Source organism: Agelaius phoeniceus, chromosome 6 (genome assembly GCF_051311805.1).
Source record: "Agelaius phoeniceus isolate bAgePho1 chromosome 6, bAgePho1.hap1, whole genome shotgun sequence".
In the NCBI taxonomy this organism is placed as follows: domain Eukaryota; kingdom Metazoa; phylum Chordata; class Aves; order Passeriformes; family Icteridae; genus Agelaius; species Agelaius phoeniceus.
In genome coordinates, this window is record NC_135270.1 from 18592754 (window position 1) to 18613515 (window position 20762).

At 40.8% G+C, this 20762-nt stretch overlaps 1 protein-coding gene across 3 annotated transcripts in view; it reads right to left on the reverse strand.

Moving 5' to 3' along the window:
- Positions 1-20762, reverse strand: part of TSPAN4 (tetraspanin 4) — a 417908-nt gene that overhangs the window by 73162 nt on the left and 323984 nt on the right. The gene's annotated exons all lie outside the window — the stretch shown is intronic.

Genomic DNA, 20762 nt, shown 5'->3' on the forward strand with positions numbered 1-20762 from the left:
CCAAATAACAGGCAATAAAGGCAGCTGTGTTTTAAGGCAGCATTCCTTACCCCAGCTGCAAGCCAGTCTGTTTTGTTCAGAGCTAAGGAATCAAACTACACCTCACATCAGTGTACCTCAGCTGGACCAACCCGTGTGTCTCCACTGAGAGAAAGCAAACTCCAAGGCACAGGGACTCAAAGCCCCTCATTTAGGAGTCTTTGCATATTCCAGGCATCCCCACATCACTGTATTCAACCTTGCACAAGTACCCTCTTACAAGTGCCCTGGAGGGACAGTCCATGCCCTGACCTGGCACACTGGAAATACCTCCCCTCTATTCCCACTTACAGAGCATGATCATTAACACTGTCCAAAATTATTAAAGAACAACCAAGGGAGTCGATGGGGAAGAATACCCACAGAAAATCATTCAGGCTAAGGGAGGGGATATAAAGAAATGCTATCATCATGGCCCAAGAGAAAAAAAAAAAAAAAAGGAATCATAATATAGATAATATAGGAAAAAAATTCCCTAAAGAGGAAATAAAACTCTGAAGGTCTACTGAACAGAACAGCATTGGAGGAGATGTACAAATACCTAAGCTAAAACCAAACTGGTCAGAGTGCTGAAATACAGTCAGGAATAGCACTAAACTGGCTGAGGAATGGGATGAAAAGCAGAAGTGCACTTCTGCCTCTTCAGCTTGGTGGATATTAGCCTCAAGATCAGCCTCAGAGCTGCAGGCATGGGGAGGCTGCTCAAACAGCCCAATTAAGCCTAATGAAGGCAGATGCCCAAGAGCTGCAGAGCCATGACCTTGCAATACATTTAGTTCTTATCTTCACTTTGTTCTGAAGCAACTCAACAGCATCAATAAGAGGCAGCTTATTTCATCACCTTTCATGCTCACCCTGCTGCTACACTGCTTTGAGTGGTACCAACACCCACAACCATCACTTGGATTGCAGGAGGTGGGTCCCACTAAGGATGCTGCAAAGGCAAGACCTGCTTGCCTGCTCCTTCATCATCCACTAAATTCTTATTGATGCACAATGCTTAATGCTTGAGAATTTGTTGCCTGGATGTTTGAATTCAGCATCTTCTGACTCCAAAGTTATGCTTGTTTGCAAAATCTGGAAATTCACCAGTGGTGTGAAACACCAGAACAGCAGGACACAGTTCATGTAAAATGCCACGACTGGAGCTGCAGCCTTTAGATCAGGGATGAATATTTCAGGTCAGCTGTTCAGCAGGAGTATCTCACTACACTGCCCTTGATTCAGAGATACTCTGCTCTCCAGCAGCTCATTACATTCCTATTTTTGAAGAATTAATGCACAGCTCTTCCTTAGGTTGACTGACCAAACTTGAAATGCACAAAGGAATCCTTTGAACATTAAACCACCCGGCTCAAACTGGATTTCATAATGTCAGCACACATTACTGAAGACTGCTCCACTTTTGTTCAGCTCTGTTCCTTTTCCCACACCAGAATATCTACTCAGGGTCCCCAAATAAATTTACTAAGCTGTCACATGAGGCACATCCAGGAAACAGAGGCTGTCCTTAGCTCTAGACTTAACTGCTCTTTAAAGCTCCCCTTTTCCCCAAGGTGCAAAGTACACCTGCAAGTCTCCATCCAGTGGCCTTTCAACACTCAAGCATCTGGTTAGGGAAATGTTTAAAGAACCAGCACCCACCAAGACAGCCACAGGAGCCTTTCCAACAATAGCCAAATGTTTTCTATTCCAGAACATTGAGAAAGCTTGCTCCTCAACCCCTCTGCCCTCCATTCTGAACTGAATTGGACTGTAATTTCCAGTCTGAGACCCTGGAATTAGAGGCATCACATTTACTTATTCTGGATCAGAGCCAAGAAAAAACAGTTGTAGTTGGCTCTATGCTGCATGTCTGTTTTTACTTCCTCCTCTTGATATCTAAGGCGTGGATAATTTTAAATGGTTATTTACGATGTTCCCCCTCCTCCACTTTTTCTCTCCTTACCCCCACCCCCAACCCCCAGCCCTTTTTTGTGTCAAAGAGTGTCAGAAGCATAGTGAGGAAATGAAAAGTTTTGACAGTTTTCTGGGCTTGCTGATGTGCAAAATTAAACAAAACCAAACCCATTAACAGGGGTAGTTTTGACAATTTGGGGGCTTCTGCACAAACAGTGATACTGTCATGGTTAAAAGAGAAACCATTAAGACAAAAACATCAGAGAGAGTCTCCAGCTTGAACCTGATCTACTGGCAGCCAAATGAGAGTCTGTATTAACTCCATTTGGTGAGTGCAGAATTGACTTTAAATTTAAAAAAAAAAAAGGTCCCCTTCAAAGATGCCAGGCTACTGACAATTGCATTTTTTAAAATTCCCTTGTGAAATGTTTAACACATTATTTGCCTAATTTTTCATGATAATCCGCTCTCTTGTAAGCAAGGCAGCTCATGGCAAAACCTGAAACAAAATGCAGTTCTCTCTAACCTTTTTTCCCCAATTGATGCTGCTTTTTTTTTTTTTTTTTTTTTGCGAAGTCTTTTATACTAAGGTCAAAACAATGAGACACCAGAAGGAATTCTGTCCCAGCCCTAAGACATAGGATATTTGAGTCAGGTGTTTGCTCCAGGAAAGACCTCAGTGTAAATCTTTGAAAGGGCTGTTTGTGCCTCAGCTGCAGAACTGTGAGGAAAGGACAGAAGCAGTGAGATCTTTGCAAGCCCTGGTCTTTGCAATTGCCTGTGGAAGTAGCAGAATATTCTGCTCAAAACAAATTCCTCACAAATTTATAGAGCAGAGTCAAGCAGTACAGCAGGTGTCTTACTCTAAAAGCAGAGATTATCTGTCTCTTCTTCCCCAAGAGATACACAGAGGCATGCACTCGCTCTCTTGGCAAAAAAGCTGCCTATGGAATCAGATCCTCAAATTGTTCTAATGGTCTAGAAAATAAATTATTCAGGCTTCAGTGCCTACATTTAGAATTGATCTTACAGTATGATAATCAAAGTAATCCCAAACAGCCCTGGATATATGCTTGTTGGTGAAGAAAATTATTCTGAAGTTACAGCTACACACTTAAAATACTGCAGGAGAAATTGACTCATTGTTCATGATAATGGTGCTGGCGTCTTTAAGTGGGGTTTTTTATTGGTTTTATTACATGGAAAATGCATCTAATTCAGGTTTCTTGTATTGTATCTGATTTGGATCTACTCATCACACTTCCTCTTTTAGCCCAAAAAAAAAAAAAAAAAAATCCTTGTGTGTTAAGAAATCCACTGATAACAGTATCCAAGTGGAAGATATGACCAGTTCCCTTGGAGGATTTTTCTCCCCCAGTCTCTACATATTTAAACTAGAAGGGCTCTCTCAATCCCACTTTCATGAATGTGCCTCCTCCACCAAGTATGGAGTGAAAGTATGCAGTGAAAAAAACCAGCATCTAAGTATCAACAGTAGTGATATGAACATTATCCTGCAAATGTTCTTGTAATATCAGGCACACTTAAATTACTGCTGCTTTCAGCTAGACACAGAGAGGGGGTAGAAATGGAATACATATGTATATTGACAGGATCAAATGAATCAAGATTCTCATATGGAGAAGCAGGAGCATGGGTGTAAGTGCAGAGGCTGCAGTGCTCCATATAAACCCCTGTGAATGACCTGTCCCTGCAGCTGTTGCCCATCCAGGAGGGAGTGGCCACTTCTGGAATACTGTTAACGTCTTACTGCAAAAGTTCCATACCTTCTTGATGATTTGTCATGGGCATCTCCTCACAGCACAACCAACAAACTCCAGCTCTCTTCCCAGGCAGCCAACCCCCTCTTTTATAGCACTCATCCTCACTGGACACAGCTGTGGCCTGTTCAGGGGCAGGCTTGTTCCTAATCTTTGGGGATTAGTACAGCTGCAACTCCTCAGGGGTGAGATTACCTTCTGCACTATATTTTCTTACATTCTATCCCCCCACAGAATACACTTTCAAACACATTGGCCACTTGTGGAAAACACCTTCCAGAGGCAGTTCCTGGCCATTGCTGAAGCCCTCGTAGCCATCCACCTGCACCACACCACCACGACCACCGCCGGTGTGCAGCAGGACTGAAATTGCAGGTGGTGTCCCCCAGCATGGATCAACTCTTTGGCAGAGCTCACGAGATGTAAACTAGGAGTGTCACTTCAGTGTGGCACAAGCTGCATTTCCTTCACTAGCCTGAGGTCTGAAATTTTAACATATATGGGATGGTAGAAGCACATTTCTACCCTTAGAGTATTGAGGCTCTGTAGTGTAGAGCTCTGAAGTGTAAAACTAAAGGATGTGCACAAATTCCATGCAAAATGGCCATGATCTGAGCTGTGTCCTTCCAGCTAGAATTTAAAAAGATCTAGGGGGAAAAAAAAAAACCAGTTGAAAAGAGATCAGTTAGTAGGGACCACACTCCTGGGAGTGAAGAGAGTGGAACAATAGCACTCCCTAAACACCAATATGGGATAGGAAAGGTGAATAGAGGATCATTATTAATTTTTCTCAAGATTAAAAAAGCTAGAGGTTATTTGGTTTGCAGATTGAAAACCAATAAAGTCAAGCACTTTTCCACAAAACATTTAATTAAATTCTGGAATTCATTGCCATAGAGTTTTGTGGATGTTGAAATATATGCAGGTTCAAAGAGGGATTACACAAATCAAATGAGAGCAAGGTATCGCAGCATTTCTTATAAATGATATTTTACTTGCAGCACTTACAGGGGAAGACCTTAAACTATTAATTGGAGAAGCTGATTAAAATATCCTGTCTTGTCCCTCCTTTTTTCTTTTATTCTCTCTAAGCATCCCTGACCACGACCAAAAATAGGGTAATCAGCTAGATAAAACCTTTTCAACATTATGGGCATTTGTTTTTTCTCCTTACCTCACCCTCTTCCCCCACAAGTTTAAATGCTCACTTAGTGTTTGAATTTGACTTTTTTTTTTTGTTTGCTTGTTTGACTTGGCATCAGCCTACTGTCAGAGACAGGGTTATAGATATAGACACCAATCAAGGAGTTAAATCCCCATTTCTCCTTACCTTCATATCATATCCTTCATTTTGTATCAATGAATACATAGCTTATTTCAAAATAAAATTTAAATATTTGTTTCATTCATCAAATTTATCTTATTTAGAAACAAATTTAAAATCCCTACCTCCCTCAGATCCACTGGACCTACAAATGCTGTATTTCTTTTCCTGTCAGCATGCAGATCCTGTTCAACTTCTTCTTTCTCAGGAAGGGGAAAGGTAAAGGTGAGTGTGTAACTGAGTAAAGCACAAAGCATTTCAAATGCCATTCTCTTCAGCTCTACATATAAGCAGTAAAAATTTAAAAGCTGTGTGAAACTAATTGTTTGGCCCTGCCACCCCACATCCTTTTCACTTTCCTTAAAAAATTATTCCTGAATACAAAAATCTCACATTGCTATATGGGCCATTATGCAGAAAAGCAGCAGCCAAAGACCTCCAAGAGCTGCAGGCCTCCATCCCCAGATGGTGTCAACAGCACAGCTGATGGGTCACCACTCTGAGCAGCAACAGCCAAGGGTCCAGCCTGAATGTCCCACTGGACATTTTCTCCTGAATTAATATCCTGCCTGCCTCTCCTTTTCAAGCCAGTGTCCTGTCAGTAGTGTAACACAGCACGTAGCACTCAATATAATTTCAAAGTAGGTGTGCTGTGCCATCTTCCACGAGCCTGAACCCGATACCCTGCATGACAGGCAAGCAACTGTTACATGAGCACAGGTAGCTGAGCACTACAATCCCAACCTGTGTTCTGCCTGCCAGCATGACATTCATGCCCTCACTGCCCTCTAACTCCACTGTGTCTTGTCAAAGGTTACAAGAAACACATATCAATAGCTCATGTTGCTCTTTTCCTTCCCTGTAGATCCTTCTCTCCTACAAACAGGCTTTGTTTTAGCATATTCCTCCCAGTGCATGAGCCTGACAAATGCCAAGTGATTTTTATCAAGCTTAAAAGGAGCTCTGAAGTCCTGTTTGTAAACTACATGGGCAAAGAAACATCCCAAGAATGGCATTCCTTTTCATACTGTCAATAATGGAAACATTCAAAATGCTGCATTTTCCGTTACCCTGGTGCGGATTAAGCCTCAGGAACTTAAACCCCAAGAAATTCAATATTCCTTCTCAGTTGAGTTCCACCACTAAATTGCAGTATCATACCACTAAAGTAAATTTGGGGACAATTGAAGATGTCAAAAGACAGAATCTCATGCTGACACCCTCTTAATGGAAAACTGAATAAAGAGTCATTCAGGTAATCCCTGCTGTTTTATGAGTAGCATTCTCCTCCAAAATCATAGCCAGCTATCAACTACAGGTACAGAAGAACAACTGCCACATTTATAAGTTAATACCTCCAACCTAAAGAGTGATGGTTTCCCTTCATGGGCTCAAAATTCACTGAAACACTTAAATGTGTGCTCAATTGCATCCTTCTTCAGCAATGCAATAAAGAATGTGCTTAACTGCCATTGACCTTAATTAGGCCCTTTTGTAGTGCATTGAATTGCCCTGTGCTGCAAAGCTCTGTCACCAAAGATGTAAAAACTTGCAGAAATAGAACAGTTGAGAATGACCTATTAAGGCAGCACTGCTGATAAAAGATTAAACATAATAAAAGAATCATAAAAAGTGGTGATTATTAGTGTCACAAGCATCTAATCTGGCAACCTGCCTAAATTGTAATTCAAATTAAAGATTCTGAGGAAGGCAGTGAGGTAATGACAACTTACTGAAACAGAGCAAATGCATGAGTTAGAAATGGAAAAGGGATGAATACACTACTACTACTCTTTCCAGGTTCTAGCTTTAACTGCTGCCGAACTAAAAAGCTTTTTCATCTGCTCCTCAAATATAATTTCTAAATCCACCAGGGATTACTGTAATGAAATAGATACAGTTATAATGAGGAATACATGCATGAGGTCTGGAATCAGAATCCATCAAATGAAGACAATCATTTAACAAAGAAGCAGCAGTGGAAGAAAAATGGGTGGGACCAGGAATCTGCATTCTGTTCCACCCCTACAGCAATAAATAACTTTTAAAATTACTTTGTAGCATAACCTGGGAAAAGATCAGATCTGGAGCTCTAGATGCAATTGTAGTCACCTGTTGCCACATACCTAGCACTAAATACTGAAAGCAATAGAAGCAAAATAATTGTAAAGATTGGGGGGGTATACAACACAAACTCTGTGATTTTGTAAAAGAGGTTGCTGACAGAAAATTTTACCTGGACAATTTGGTGAGATACTGAAAGAAATGGAGAATAATAAGCCTCAAACAGTGACTCCAGAGGCAACAGCTTAGTTTGGTTTAGTACAGATTTCCTGTATTAGATAAAGTCCGGATTATTCAGTATCTTCAGTGCTTTTCTCTCCCCTGGAGGTACTGGATGGATTTAGAATAAACGGTAGTGAAATACAATGATATGAGTCCCATAGAAAACCAAAGAAAAACAAACAGGCTCCTTACAGAACACAAAGATGACAGAGAGGGTCATTCTATTTCATATTACTTGAAAGTTTTTGAAACATGTTGTAACAAGTACTATCTGCAGAAAAATAAAATAAAACCGAATTTTATATTGCATGTTTAATCCATCCATAGAGGTATGCAGATAACACAAGACTGGTTGCTATGGAAACATCCATAGTGAACACAGATACTATAGATGAAATGCAAAATAAGTTGTGAACTTTAAAAAACCTGCTGATACTGTAAAAAAACCCCAACTAGGTAACAGCTAAAGGTGATGCTTTCCCTCACAAAAGCTTTCAAAAAATAAAGTCTCCACTCTATAAACCAATATTTGATTAAATATCCTGCACAAAGAATCTCCTGTGGTGCCCAGTGGCAGAAGCCAAGTTCTGGAAGCTGAGCCAGACCACAAAGAGAGCTTCTGGTTTCAGTCCTGGATTTGAGGGCAGGTAGTATTTCCCAACAAATCAGGCTTTTTACATACCAAGGCTGATTTTGAGGATCCTTTCTCAGGTCCCAGATTGTGCTGATGTATTTCATTGTGATTATGACTAATTTTCCTGATGGAGACCTCTGCAAACATAGTCTGCACAATAGGTCTTGTCCAATTCTTCTGGTAGCAACACAGCTATGCCACATTCTCTGCTCCCATTCAGCTTTCTGAAGGGCACTCAGCAGCCAGAGCCAGTGTCAGGAAGGTTGTATATCCATACAGAATACACTACCAAACACTGCTCTCCACCCCACAGCTGACAGCAGAGGGCTGGAGGTGAGGGTCAGTGGGAACACGAGCACTGCAGCGCTCCCCTCCTCAGTGCCACCATTGCTACTGGGCCTGAATTCTGCTCTTTTTCCAGGTACTGACAACACCTGAGGACAGACAAATATCCTGTATCATAGGAAGCCCCTTCCCACTGCTGTCTCTCTCTAAAGAGCTCAGGACTCAGTCTGATTTCTGGCCAGCTTAAGTCTTTTTGAGGAGCTCAAGCCCTGCTCAGGAATTGAGCCAATTGTGAGCAGGGACAGAAAGGTTTTGGGAAGCAGTAGGACTCAGACACAATATCTCATTTCCTGAGGTTTAATTTTTCAAGGGGGTCGGGAAAATGACTAAACTTGTACACCACAGCTGGCTTATAATGAGAAGTATTTTTTAAACAGTCCCATCAATAAACAGCTCACATGGTCATAGGATTTCTGACATGTTCAGTATTGACCCCCTGATCAATAACAGGCTTGTGAGCAATAATCACACCCTAATAGCTTCACATTACAAAGCTCATCTTCTTTCACTTAACTCTATCAGAAAGCTAAGCAAAACACATTCTGAATCTTTTATGGATTCTTTTTAATGGATTTTTAATAATATTTGTACAAGCAAACAAAGTATTTACTACCATCTCAACTGCCTAAATTTCATGTAAGCAGTCCCTTGTAACAAAACCAGCGTAATGTCTGGAATAGCATATCTCACTTCAATAGCTCAAATGCCTTGTCAAGAAAGCTATTCTAATTGGGTAGGAGTACAAGAGAAAGCAAAGACTATTCCCTTGTTTTATGTTAGCAATTTTTAATGATTGTTTATTTATATTAGGCTTTGCTATGCAATAGCACATCTGAGGCTATTTATACACAATTACTTGTATCCCAAGCTACTTGCAATCATGGGCAGTATGCCATCAGTAATGAATGCCACCTAAAATAATCTTTTTTTCTGCACTCGTTATCCCCAAAGGAAACATTACAGTCCCTTCTTATCACCAACCAAATATCTGCTATGGAAGCATTTTAGATCCTTTGGAATAAACAAATTAAACAGATCTGTGATCAGCAGTTTCACTGCAACATACAGACAGGAGAGACCACAGATTGCCCTGCTTGCACATTTCATTTGGTTTTTTCTATTTTGTGGATCTGAGGAAATGAGACTATGACATAAAAATGAATGTAAACATTCCCTCTGGGACTGTCTGAACAATGAGTTTACACTAAGCATTTCCTCCAAGTGTGCCTCTGGTCACATAAGTACTGCTGACACTGAAGAAGACTTTGGGACTAAACTTCATCTTCTGTTGTCAAATACTACCAGAAGCAAATACAACACAGGAAGAATGCAAGTATTTCTTCTGATCTCCAGTCTATGCCATCAGCCTTTAGACATCTAGGGTGGTATTTAGGTCACCTTTTGATGTCAATGCTGTAGGGGTGTCTAGAAATAAACATGGCTCACCATGGTCTAAGCCTGCCTTTGGTCAGCTGAATAGCTCCCTTGACACCATTAACAGCATTGATCAGAATCCCCCTGACCACAAGGGCAGCCCAGATGTCTGGAGTTAGGGCAACTCATATCTCAGCTCAAATTCACCTGCCCAGACTCTCTTTCACTTGTCATTGGAAGGAAATAGGCATCTTCAAAGTTCACTCCAGCCTATTCTAGAATATGCATCCAGACCAAATGACTTGGGGAAACCTACTCTGAGCGGTAGTAGGAAAGAACACCATGGACTGCAAAATATCCTTACCCTGTTACCTGAATGAGAGAAAAGATGGTTCTCTTTCCAAAGGTCAGGTTGTGAAGCTTTACAATCCACCCATGAGGTAATTTGGAAATTAACTCATCTATCCTTATTAATTAAAAGTACAAATTGCTTTTTTTAATTCCTTATTATAAAAACATGCTAGTGCATAGATATTAAACTCCCATGTGTGGTCCAATACACATAGAGAGTATGAAGAATTAAATTAGTTCAGTTTAGCAAGTCCCAGCCAATGCTCATGTAAAGCATTCACATACACTCATGCTTGCACTGCCCCTTACGTGTATTATTGCTCAGTAGCTCTTAACAAAGGCGTATGACTGACATGAATTTATAGCTTTTTTATTACTTTGCCCCTTCAGGTTATAAATTCATGAAACAGTTGTAGTTTATTGCATTTTTATGTTTGTCAGTTTTATTTACACACTCTTTCTTGCCATTAGATGGGAAAAAGCTTTTGGGTTTCTGCAGATTCTCAATCATTCTGTTCCAGGGCCTGAAATAAGATGGAAACAAAGTCTTCTGGCTCATCTAAAAATAAACGGTCATCTCAAAACTTCCTCAGCACATCCTTCCACCATAAACCACAGCTACATAAATATGACTTCATAAATTATATATCTTAAGTTTTTGCACGCTCACAGCAGTTTACCAATAAAGGTTCTGCAATACCCTGCTTAAAAAAAAACCCTAGACGTAAAATCACTGCCAATGATGATAAATGATTACAGCTTAATAACAGTCAAGCTGACAAAGCTGAAATATCCACAGGGTGCACTGCAATTCGAATTCCACAGGTGAAATAATAAAAAGCTTTGAAATATAAGTGTTCCTGCCTTCAGCAAAGGGAGGGAATGTAGAGAATGGCCTTGTGACACCAGGATGTGCACTAATTCTAGAATGTCCCCCAAAACAAAACACTGAAATTTCATGCAAATTTAGTAGGCAAGAGAATAAATGAGCTTCGGGGCAGAGATGATGGACTATGTCTGTGCTGGGTGGGACAGGTCTGACAAGAGATCAAAACCAGAGACCGACATGGGAGCAGGTTAGAAAAGAAAGGCAAAGTTTGAGAAGCATAACTTTATCCAAAGAAGAAGAAGAAGATTTTTTGGTTAACAAACCATATCCTCACATTAACTACAAAATTAGTTTTTCTGGATAGGAAAGTGGAAGGCAGCAGTGGGACTCTCAGTATCAAATCTCACAGTGAAGTTCAGGCTAAAAATCATATTTGTCAATCAAGGGAAAAGTCTTCTTTAGAAACTCATCATGAGGCCACTTGGAGTCTGCAGCTGTGCTGTAGAGAACCTGCCCACAATTAATGACCTGTAGCCACTTAATGCTAAATGACTGATTTAAAATTGTAAATAAACAGCTCTGTATGAAGAAAATGTCTCAGGACTATTTCAGCCACCTTCATTCCCATTCCATTAACAATTTCACAGGCAAAACACAACCAAAGGGCTAGAGAGCTCTCATCTTCAGATGATGAAGTGAATCCCCAAGAAGAACTCACTTCAATATTATTTCTGGCCTTTCTCAGTCCCACAAGATTGAGAGAGCTTTACAACACAAGTAAGAGCAGGACAAGTTTGCCAGGACAAAAACAACAAGAAGAAACCATCCAGTTTTCAGTCCACCTCCTCCCTTTCCCTCAAATGGTATGACTGGCCAATAAGAAGATTCTCTCTCACAAGAGGCAGGTATCAAAAACACATAGCTGAAAAAGGAGGAAAGGATAGCGGATGAATGAGAGTCCTCTAACAAAAATGGAAAAATAAAGCAGAAGAACATGAAGGAAAATCCTTTGAGTAAACAGTCTAACACTACTTAACTATACTACCCTCTAGGCTCAGTGATCTGCATGAATATTTCCTCTCCAACCCTGACCTTCATCCTGACATATGCTATCTCAGCAATTTTTGTTATTCTACAGAAATTCTGCATTTATCCCTAATTTTAAGATTTCCTGTGATCACTGAACCAAGTCTGCTCTCTTCTCAATAACTGTGGTCTCTGACTTGCCTGTGGAGGGGGAAGGAAAGAACTGATGGGCCAAGGGGATACCAAGAGGATTGCAGTAGAGAAGCCAAGGGTTGGTATGGCACAGCCAGAGAGGGCTGCAATCATAGGGAGAACACTGGGGACTGGAAACACTTCCCTAGAAGAAAGCTCTGGAGGAAAAAGCAGCATTCTCAGACCCAGCATCTGCCTTCCCTTCACTGCAGCAGCACAGGGAGAGCTGATGAAAATATGATGTCATTGTACCCCTTTATTTTAAGGGAAAAAGTTGCTGTTGGCAAGCTGCTGTACGGGTAATTGCTTCCTTTTTGGTCTAATGAACCTGAGATTTGTTGTCAGCCTTCCAGGGGCAGTGAAAAGCTCATCTATTTTCTCCATTTTATCTGGATAAAATGGCCATGGGATTTGCTCAGTTAGGCAGCATTAGTGTGAATGATTACAAGGAAGCGCTAAAGCGCCACCAAGACATTCATGGCACTATCAGAGCTCGTATTAGTCCTCTCTAATAAAAACTAGTTCTTATAAAGAATAATTATCCTCAGTTGTAATCTTTAATAGCTATGTCTGGTGCAAGCAGCTAGAGCTAGTTTCTGAAATACTTAAATAAATACTTCTGTCAGGACCTCCAAGGAGTTGTGCTCAAAGTATGATGCTGTTCTCAGTGAGCTCAATGCTGCATCAAGGTCAGCTCTCTTCAGGTTTTCTGTGTAAAACATCTTCCTGCTCTGCCAAGCCCAAGGAAAGCACACTCTATCTTCCCCAACAGCTTTGTGAGTACAATTACACATGTTCTATATGCTTACACAAACTGACACATAAGAAGAGACAGAGAAGAAGATATTTTAGAGGGAAAGAGAAAACAGTTTGCTGCACAGTGAGACCCTTTCTGCAGAAGTGCCTTCCCAGACACTGCTGCCATTGAAAGATGGTCTCATTTGGGACAGGCCTGAGTCTGTCACACTTGCCTTCACTCAGTACAAAAGTCCAGTACAGCCTTTCAGGCAATATAATGCTTTCAGCCTGCAGAACAACAACCCTGACTCAGGCAGGAATCCTACTGCTTAGTATTACTAGAAATAGATTAAAAATCAGATTATTTCTCTTTCAGTCATAACAAGCCAGCTACTCCAAGCAGCTAAAATATCCCCAAAACTCCAGTGCTGCTGATGGCACAACAGCACACGGTACTTAGAATACTGAACACACTTTGGGGCATTCCCCTAAAAGGACTTTTGACAAGTAAAACTTTTGGCTTCCCTCACTGTTGAATTGCCAAAACAAGCATATCCTTACCTTAAAGCCAGCTAAAAATGGGAAAATAACTCTGACAAAGGGGACAAGGGAAACTTTCATGTCTCCTACCCGAGAGCAGCTCCCAGAAAGCCAGGTTTATTGCAGACACAATCTACTCACAATAAAACTTTGCTACAGGGCAAGAAAACCAACGGCAGGAAAATAATTTCTCTCCGCAAAGCATCTGCTTGCTGATTTTATTGCTGTTGCCATCTTGAGCTGTAGAATTAAATAGTGGCAATATTTGTATGAAAAGGAGGAATGCTCAGCTGCCAATGAGAAAGGGTTCCCCTCTCTAACATCACCCTCCAAATGCCCTCCTTTGTAAAATGAACTCTCAAAGGTTCTAGCAGGAAAAGAGAGATCAACACTTCTCCAGGCGCCTCTCAAGGTACTGATATATTCAACAGCTCTCCACAGAAGGTGTGGCAGAAGCACTTGGATGTAGGGTTAAACAGAAACCCTACATCCCTGCAAACCCCACAAACCCTTCTGCAAACCCAAGCCATGGTCTTTTGCAGAGCAATGGCCACAGGGAAGTGGGAGGCTGTTCCAGCTCTGCAGCTGGAGTGCTGACCAAAGAGCACTCACTGCCTGTCCCCAGACCTCAGGGTTGTTATGCTCTGGGACATTAAAGGACTGTTTGACTGCATCCTCTGCAGTATCCAGCCTCAACCAATAAACTGTACCTCCACAAATGCTCACTACACTCTGTTCCTGATGGCACTGGCTGACACTTGGGGGCCACAATGGCTTACCACCACTTGTCCCACAGCAAACAGATTGATGCAAAGCCAGCCAAAGTCCTTCTAGCATAAATTGGGAGAAAAATATAAGCCAAGCAAGAGATAGAGGGGATTTGCAGCAATTCCAGCCTCATCTGGCCCATCTGAGACACTTCAACATGTTTAGCTCTGAGGACATGATTTCTATGTGACGCCAGATGGGCAGAGTGAGATGGAAAAACCACTTTATACAAAATGTCCTGCACCAAGACCTGTCATCCACCTTTCTGATATCAGAGCATTTTTTGCAAGGATGCTAGTCACAGCTAAATTATACACACGTGCTGCTCACGCCTCCCATCCCATGGTGTCTTCTGTGGCAAGGGCAGATGAGGAGTTTGTGAAAGAGTTTTTACATTCACACACTTTCACACACTCTGTTCTCCACTTAGAAAAGCTGCCAGCGAGGCAGGATTAATATAGATACAGACCACAAAGTTTAGAGCTCACTAGGTAGACTTTGGTCAATGAAATTCCCTTGTCCAGATGTGCAGCTGCTCTGTAATGATGTGATAGGATTTGAACATGCACAGGAAAGTTTATTCAATGCTAATTTGCTGCTGATGGCCTCTGCTGTCTGTATAATAATGGGGTAAACCTGCAGCCAGGCAGAGCAGACGAGAGAGAAAGAAATAAACTAGTTTAAGTCTGTCTGGGCTGCAGAAAACATCAGATAAAGCCACTTATGATACAACAGGAGTTAAGGGAAAGGGAAGAGAATTGCTAGAAGAAGCAAAAGAAAAAAGAACAAAAAGAAAAAGCTGTGTCCCCTCATATATGCCCATTCACTCATGCATGGTGTATAATGCATACCCCTAACAGGGTATTCCATCTCTGATGTCATTTAAAATATTTCAATTGCCTGTAGGCATGAGTCACATGACATAGCCAAACCCAGCTCCCACAAACAGCACTGACTTCTAAGCAATTTTGCAAACATGCAGAACCTTTCCTATATGGTTTAAGTCCCCTTTTCACCCAATGTGTAGGGAATATAGCATCTACTAATGCAGAAAAGCAAAATACAGACCCTTCAATTGTCTCAATTAAAATTCCACCCAACTCATGAACTTTTTGCACATAAACCAGAAACAAGTCAGCAGAGCATTTGCAGCAAGATCAATGGTTTGGAAAATTTGGTCAACTCATACAATCACACTCTGTAAATGAGAAGAGTCTGAAACAGCCAGAGAACCTCTCCATGGGGAGGAGCAGCAGCAACATGAAGTGTAATGAAGCTAAAATAATTGAATCCCTTATTTTTGTTTTAAATTCCACTTTCTGAATTTGTTGGTGAAGAGTATCAATCCAAAGCAGAGGACCAATTTATAATGCCAAGTGTAAAAGCCACAGCACAGCTGGCTATTGATAGGAGTTTTGTCTTTTGAAAGAATCCTGCCTGGATTAGCCTGGTACAAAAGGAAAAAATAAGGCAGTTCTCCCTCTTTTCTCACGTTATCTTCCCTTACTGTTTCAAAGCAGGTGTGAAAAACTGACACACACACAAACAACATATCTGAGCCAGCCAGGGAGAGCAAGTACCAGGAATGAACCTTTTCAGTGCGTTTCACCAATCATGCCTCTGGCTGAATTCCTGAATCACAGTGAGAGGAAGGGAGGAAAAGCCCACATTGTCCTTTCAGGTCTCTTTTGTATCATGTGGCAAAACCATGTAGCCAAGGCCTCAGTTTTGACTGGCATGGCAACAGTGACGTGCTTACAGAAATTCTGACTGTAAAATTTTATTACTGAGATTAAACATACAGTTTTTAAAGATGGATGCTAAGAAAAAGACTTTTTGTGCATAATTATGTATCTTTCTTACTCAATGCTATATTCCCTGCCCTCTTTTTGGCCATGAGCTATTCCCAAACTTCATCTGATTTCAGAGTTCAGGCTCAGGTTCCCAGTGCTTTAATACTTTATGGTCATAACAACACTATGTAGTATTTTCAAAACAACAATTTTAAAAATAAAAGGGTGACACTGGAGACAGATTTCTTAGTTCTGAAGAAAACTTCTAGAATGCCTTTCTTTCTTCCTCCTGTCACTGCAAACAACTTCAGCTGGTAGGGTTGTTTTTCAGACGTAGAAATGGGTTCAGATAACTGAATTGAGACAGGCTCCTCTGAAGATTTTATAACAAATACTCCCACCACCACACAAATTCTTGTCACTTTTGAATACAGAACCTACCTGCAAGTAAATACACTGTGTTCAAGTGCTTCATGACTATTTACTGCTTGCTATAAAAGTGGACAGGCCTACAAAGGCTACTGTGCTTCCCCCACAGCAGGGCAGAGTCTGTTCAGCCTTGGTCCACCTTCTCTTTTAGTTGAGGAAGAGAGAAAGAAGGAAATAATAATGTGGGTTTATTCCTATCTTGATTTTTAACTATTGTGATTCTACTTTTATTTCATTTTCCTTCCGGAAAAAGAACATTTCAGTAAGGGAGGGCACAAGGGTTCTTCATTTTGTTGCCACAAAAATGGCATTTAAAAAAATAATGAAAAAACCCTTACAGACTACTGCATGACAATAAAACAGGAAGAGAATTCACCCAAAATTAGAGCTGACCTGCAGCTTTTCTCTGCATGCCCAAGTTTAGCCACCTAGTGCGTCCAAGGACAGACACCAGCGTCACTGAGCTGTGAACTACAAAGACTCAGGCTTTACATGAAAAAACATCTAAATTGAGTGAGTAAAAGGTCCTTTCACAGACTTGGAAAAGCTCTCTGCCATTCAGTAAATGCCATGCTCTCAAAAAACTCTGATGGTATAGTATGGAAACCAACATATCTGAAGTAACTCTGATATCATTTAATACTTAACATACAAATTAAAAAAAAATCCAGCAGATAGGGGACAACAAGCAAGAGAAAACCCATAAAACATGAACCTAATCTTCATGTGTGTGCATATGGGCAAAAGAAAAAAGGTATACCTAACTGGCAAGTTGTTTCACAGGCATCAATCATGCAGCTTCACAGACTCATCAAACTGAGGTCTGGAACTGATGTTTATAAGCTGCTTTTCACTAAAAGGTTCTGTTTCAGGCCTGCATCTTTTACCATGTCCAACTAAATCAGCAGTTGTACAAATGAGCCTTCGCTGTCTCATCATCTTGGCTGTTCCCCTACCATCTGCAAATACAACTGCCACCTCTTGGATAGTCTGCATCCTGTCTAATTCTTTCATCCTACCTGCATCTTCCTTACAGCATTCCTCAGCTCCCCTTTATCTGTTGGGAAAACATGAAAAAAAAGAAAAAAAAGAAAAAAAAAAAGAAAGAGGTGACGGATGGAGGAAGGCAAAATAATCCAAACCTTTGCATTATACTTAATTGCCTTCCTCAGTTAAAATCACATTCCTCATTCTGGACAACAGCAATCCTTAAAACTCTGATTACAGTTTTTATATCTCTTCTCAAAGGATTTATAGGGATAGTCTGCCAAAGATGAATATTTACTTGTTGCTGTACTTCTTAAAATCCCTTTGTCCTGCTATGTGACAGTCTTCACCAAGTAATTCTCCATACCATACATTTAGGGAACATTGTCTGTCAAAATTACAAAGGAAGACAATCAAAGCTGACAGCATATGTTCTCCTAACAACAGCTGCTATCAATCACAAGGCTGTCAAGCAAATGCAAAAGATTAAGCTTTTGCCCTTCATAGTGATCACACATGATGTAAGGGACTGCTACCCCTGAAATACTAATTTTTGGGAGTTGAGAGTGACCAGCCCACTGTAGCTGGTCAATGGTATATTTTGACAAAGCACTTCTCCAGACTTCCTTGCTCTGCCCAAAAGGCCACCTGCTGACAGATGCATAAATCAAAGATCACAGCAGAGATGTTCTACCAACAGTCTGGTCATGCTCACACAACTTGCTCTTTTGTCATTTGATGGGTGAGGGTGCTCATGATGAAAATCCTCACATCCCTCTTTTCTGGCTCTTCAAGTTTCTCTACTTCTAACGGTTTCATCTGAAGAGGCAAATCAATCTAAGCCTGAAGGATCAACACATCCTCTATGCTGTGCCCTTCTCAATCTAAGCAATAACTCCAGCTTTTATAATTGAAAACAGATGACCTTACTTCTATTAAAGCTCCTTTTCTATTAATTATTCATCTGCCTAAATTAGAAGTTACTCTGCTCATGCAGTAAAGCAATAGTATGTGTTGTAACACCATCTCCCTGCTAAACTGATGACTCACTAATAAAGTGGGCATCTGCCATTCAGTTCTAAGACTTAATTACTCGAGGTAAGCCCAAGAGGTTACCTGTCTACAGTTATTGTCTCTTATGAAGTTCATGTTTCAGGTCTTTTAATAATTTCCACCAGCTGATAAAATTACAGTGGATGCAAAGGTCAGCCCCGTGCCTGCCTAATGACTTCAGTATCCCCAGACACGGAGATCTTCAGCAAATTATGGTTGTGATTGTGTTATTCTAGTGGAAGGATTAAAGTGATTGTGGCACGTGATGGGAAAGAGGAGTGATGAACATGTGGCATCCAATTGTTGGCACAATACAATAATAACTAGACAAGTGAAGGGATAGAGCATGCTGCAGGATTAGAAACAATTTCCCTCATCAGCTTTTTCCAGTAGTATTCACTCAGGGACATGCAGAAACCAAGAACTGTGATTGTTCTTTCTGAGATATAGTGGTAAGCACAAAGGTATCCTGCTGACATTTTCTATATCCAACCTACCACCTTTGGGAAGGGTTCAACCCTGGATTGTTTTCTCAAACAATCAGCTAACAGCACAAGATGTCTCAGGAAGGGTTTCAGAGCACCAACATGAAACACAGATTTGCAAACAACAGCATCATATTAGAGAAGGAAGCCCAAACATATTTTGATGCTAAATGGAAAAGATAGCAGGGAAGGAAAGCCTCCAGCCCACTGCTCCAATAATATTTCTAGTACAGGCCACAAAGAGCTCTCCAAGTAATTTTGTGAAAATTAAATACCACTGTTGTCGTGTGGTTTTGGGAAGGGGGTTGCTGCTGTTCAAACAGAATGTTTATGAAATGCTTTTGAATTGTTATTGCTCATTGTGGGATGACTGCATTTTACTGCAGGTCTGTATGAGATGTGCTTGTTCATTGATGCATAGGGTACATACATTGCCATGCAGTAAGAGACCACAGCAATTTCCAAGCCCCCTGTCTCTACATCACAGACACGGCAGTAACTTAAGCTGAGGGCCATGAAGCCTGATGTAGGGCAACCAATGAGTATGTAACCATAGCACAAAATAGAAATACACCTCACTCCTCAATCTTTCTACGGGTTAGCAAAAGAAACATGAATTTTAATGTTGTGACCCTGTTTCAAGTCTATGACTCTTATGGAGACAATGCTGCTTCTGCAATCATGGCCAGCACTGCACCAAAACCACCACGCTAGCAGAATTCCTTTAACAGTACAAGAAAACTAAGGGAAGAAACGTATCTTCCACAAAAATCACATCCTTATTATCCAGAAGGAATGCATATTTAGCTCTGCTGTTTCAAAGGCCCTTGCTAAATAATTAGAGGAAGTTTGGTGTGATGACAGGTTTCTTTAGATCAGCCTCTTCAGTGCAACAGCAGCCCCAGGTTTACATCACAGCATAACGATAAAAAAAGCAGGCATGGTTCCAGAATATCACCAACAGGCCAGCACCACTCCAAACACTCAGTGACCACAGTGACCAGTAGTCTCACTACCTTTGTAATCACTGCCTCTTAAAAAACTTCACAATCACAAATTATTTAAAAAAGCACATACACCACGTGTGAGATTTGTATCATTGTACCTATTTGGGGGAAGGAAAAGATAGAAAGATAAAGTAGAAATGGAAGAAACGAGAAATTGGCTCTCTTGAATCCTACTCTGGTATCTTATCTACAAACATCTGCTTTCAAAAAGCTGTAGCTACAGGCTTTCTCAGCATGAAACAGCCTGTCTCCAGCACACCCTGTGCTGGGTAAAGATCTGCACAATATAAACTTAAGGGAGGAAAATCAACCTCTAAAATCCTTTTACCAATGAAGATTATGCAAGCCCAAGACATTATGTTGCAGAGGTTTGCAGGCTATCAACTGGCTGGAAGCTGAATGGGAAGCAAGCTAGTTAAACTGACACAGATGATGCCAAACATTGATTTTTTCACTAAATTGTTGTTCACATAAACCCTAGTATGGACATTCTTGAATTGGTTTAGAATTGACTTATAATGACTGAGCATATGTTGAGTCTCTATTGACTCAGGGTTGTGGCCACAGCAGAGAAAAAAAAAAAAGTATTTGTGTCAGAACAGAGCCACACATCCCATGAAACATCGTAACAAGAGGAACAAGGTTGTTCAATATATGCCCTTAACAACATCAAGGTTTGAAGATTAGTCAAAGACAAGAGATAAAGCCAAGTGGATGCTCATATCTAAAAAACTCACAATTTTATTTTAAAGAAAATCACCCATTTAATCTGGACATTACTTCTCCTAAACTAGAGCCAGGAAGCCAAACATGCACCCTTAGCCCCAGCTCTTTGCTTCATTTTGTCCACTTTATTCTCTATTTATTGGCTAATCAGTGCTT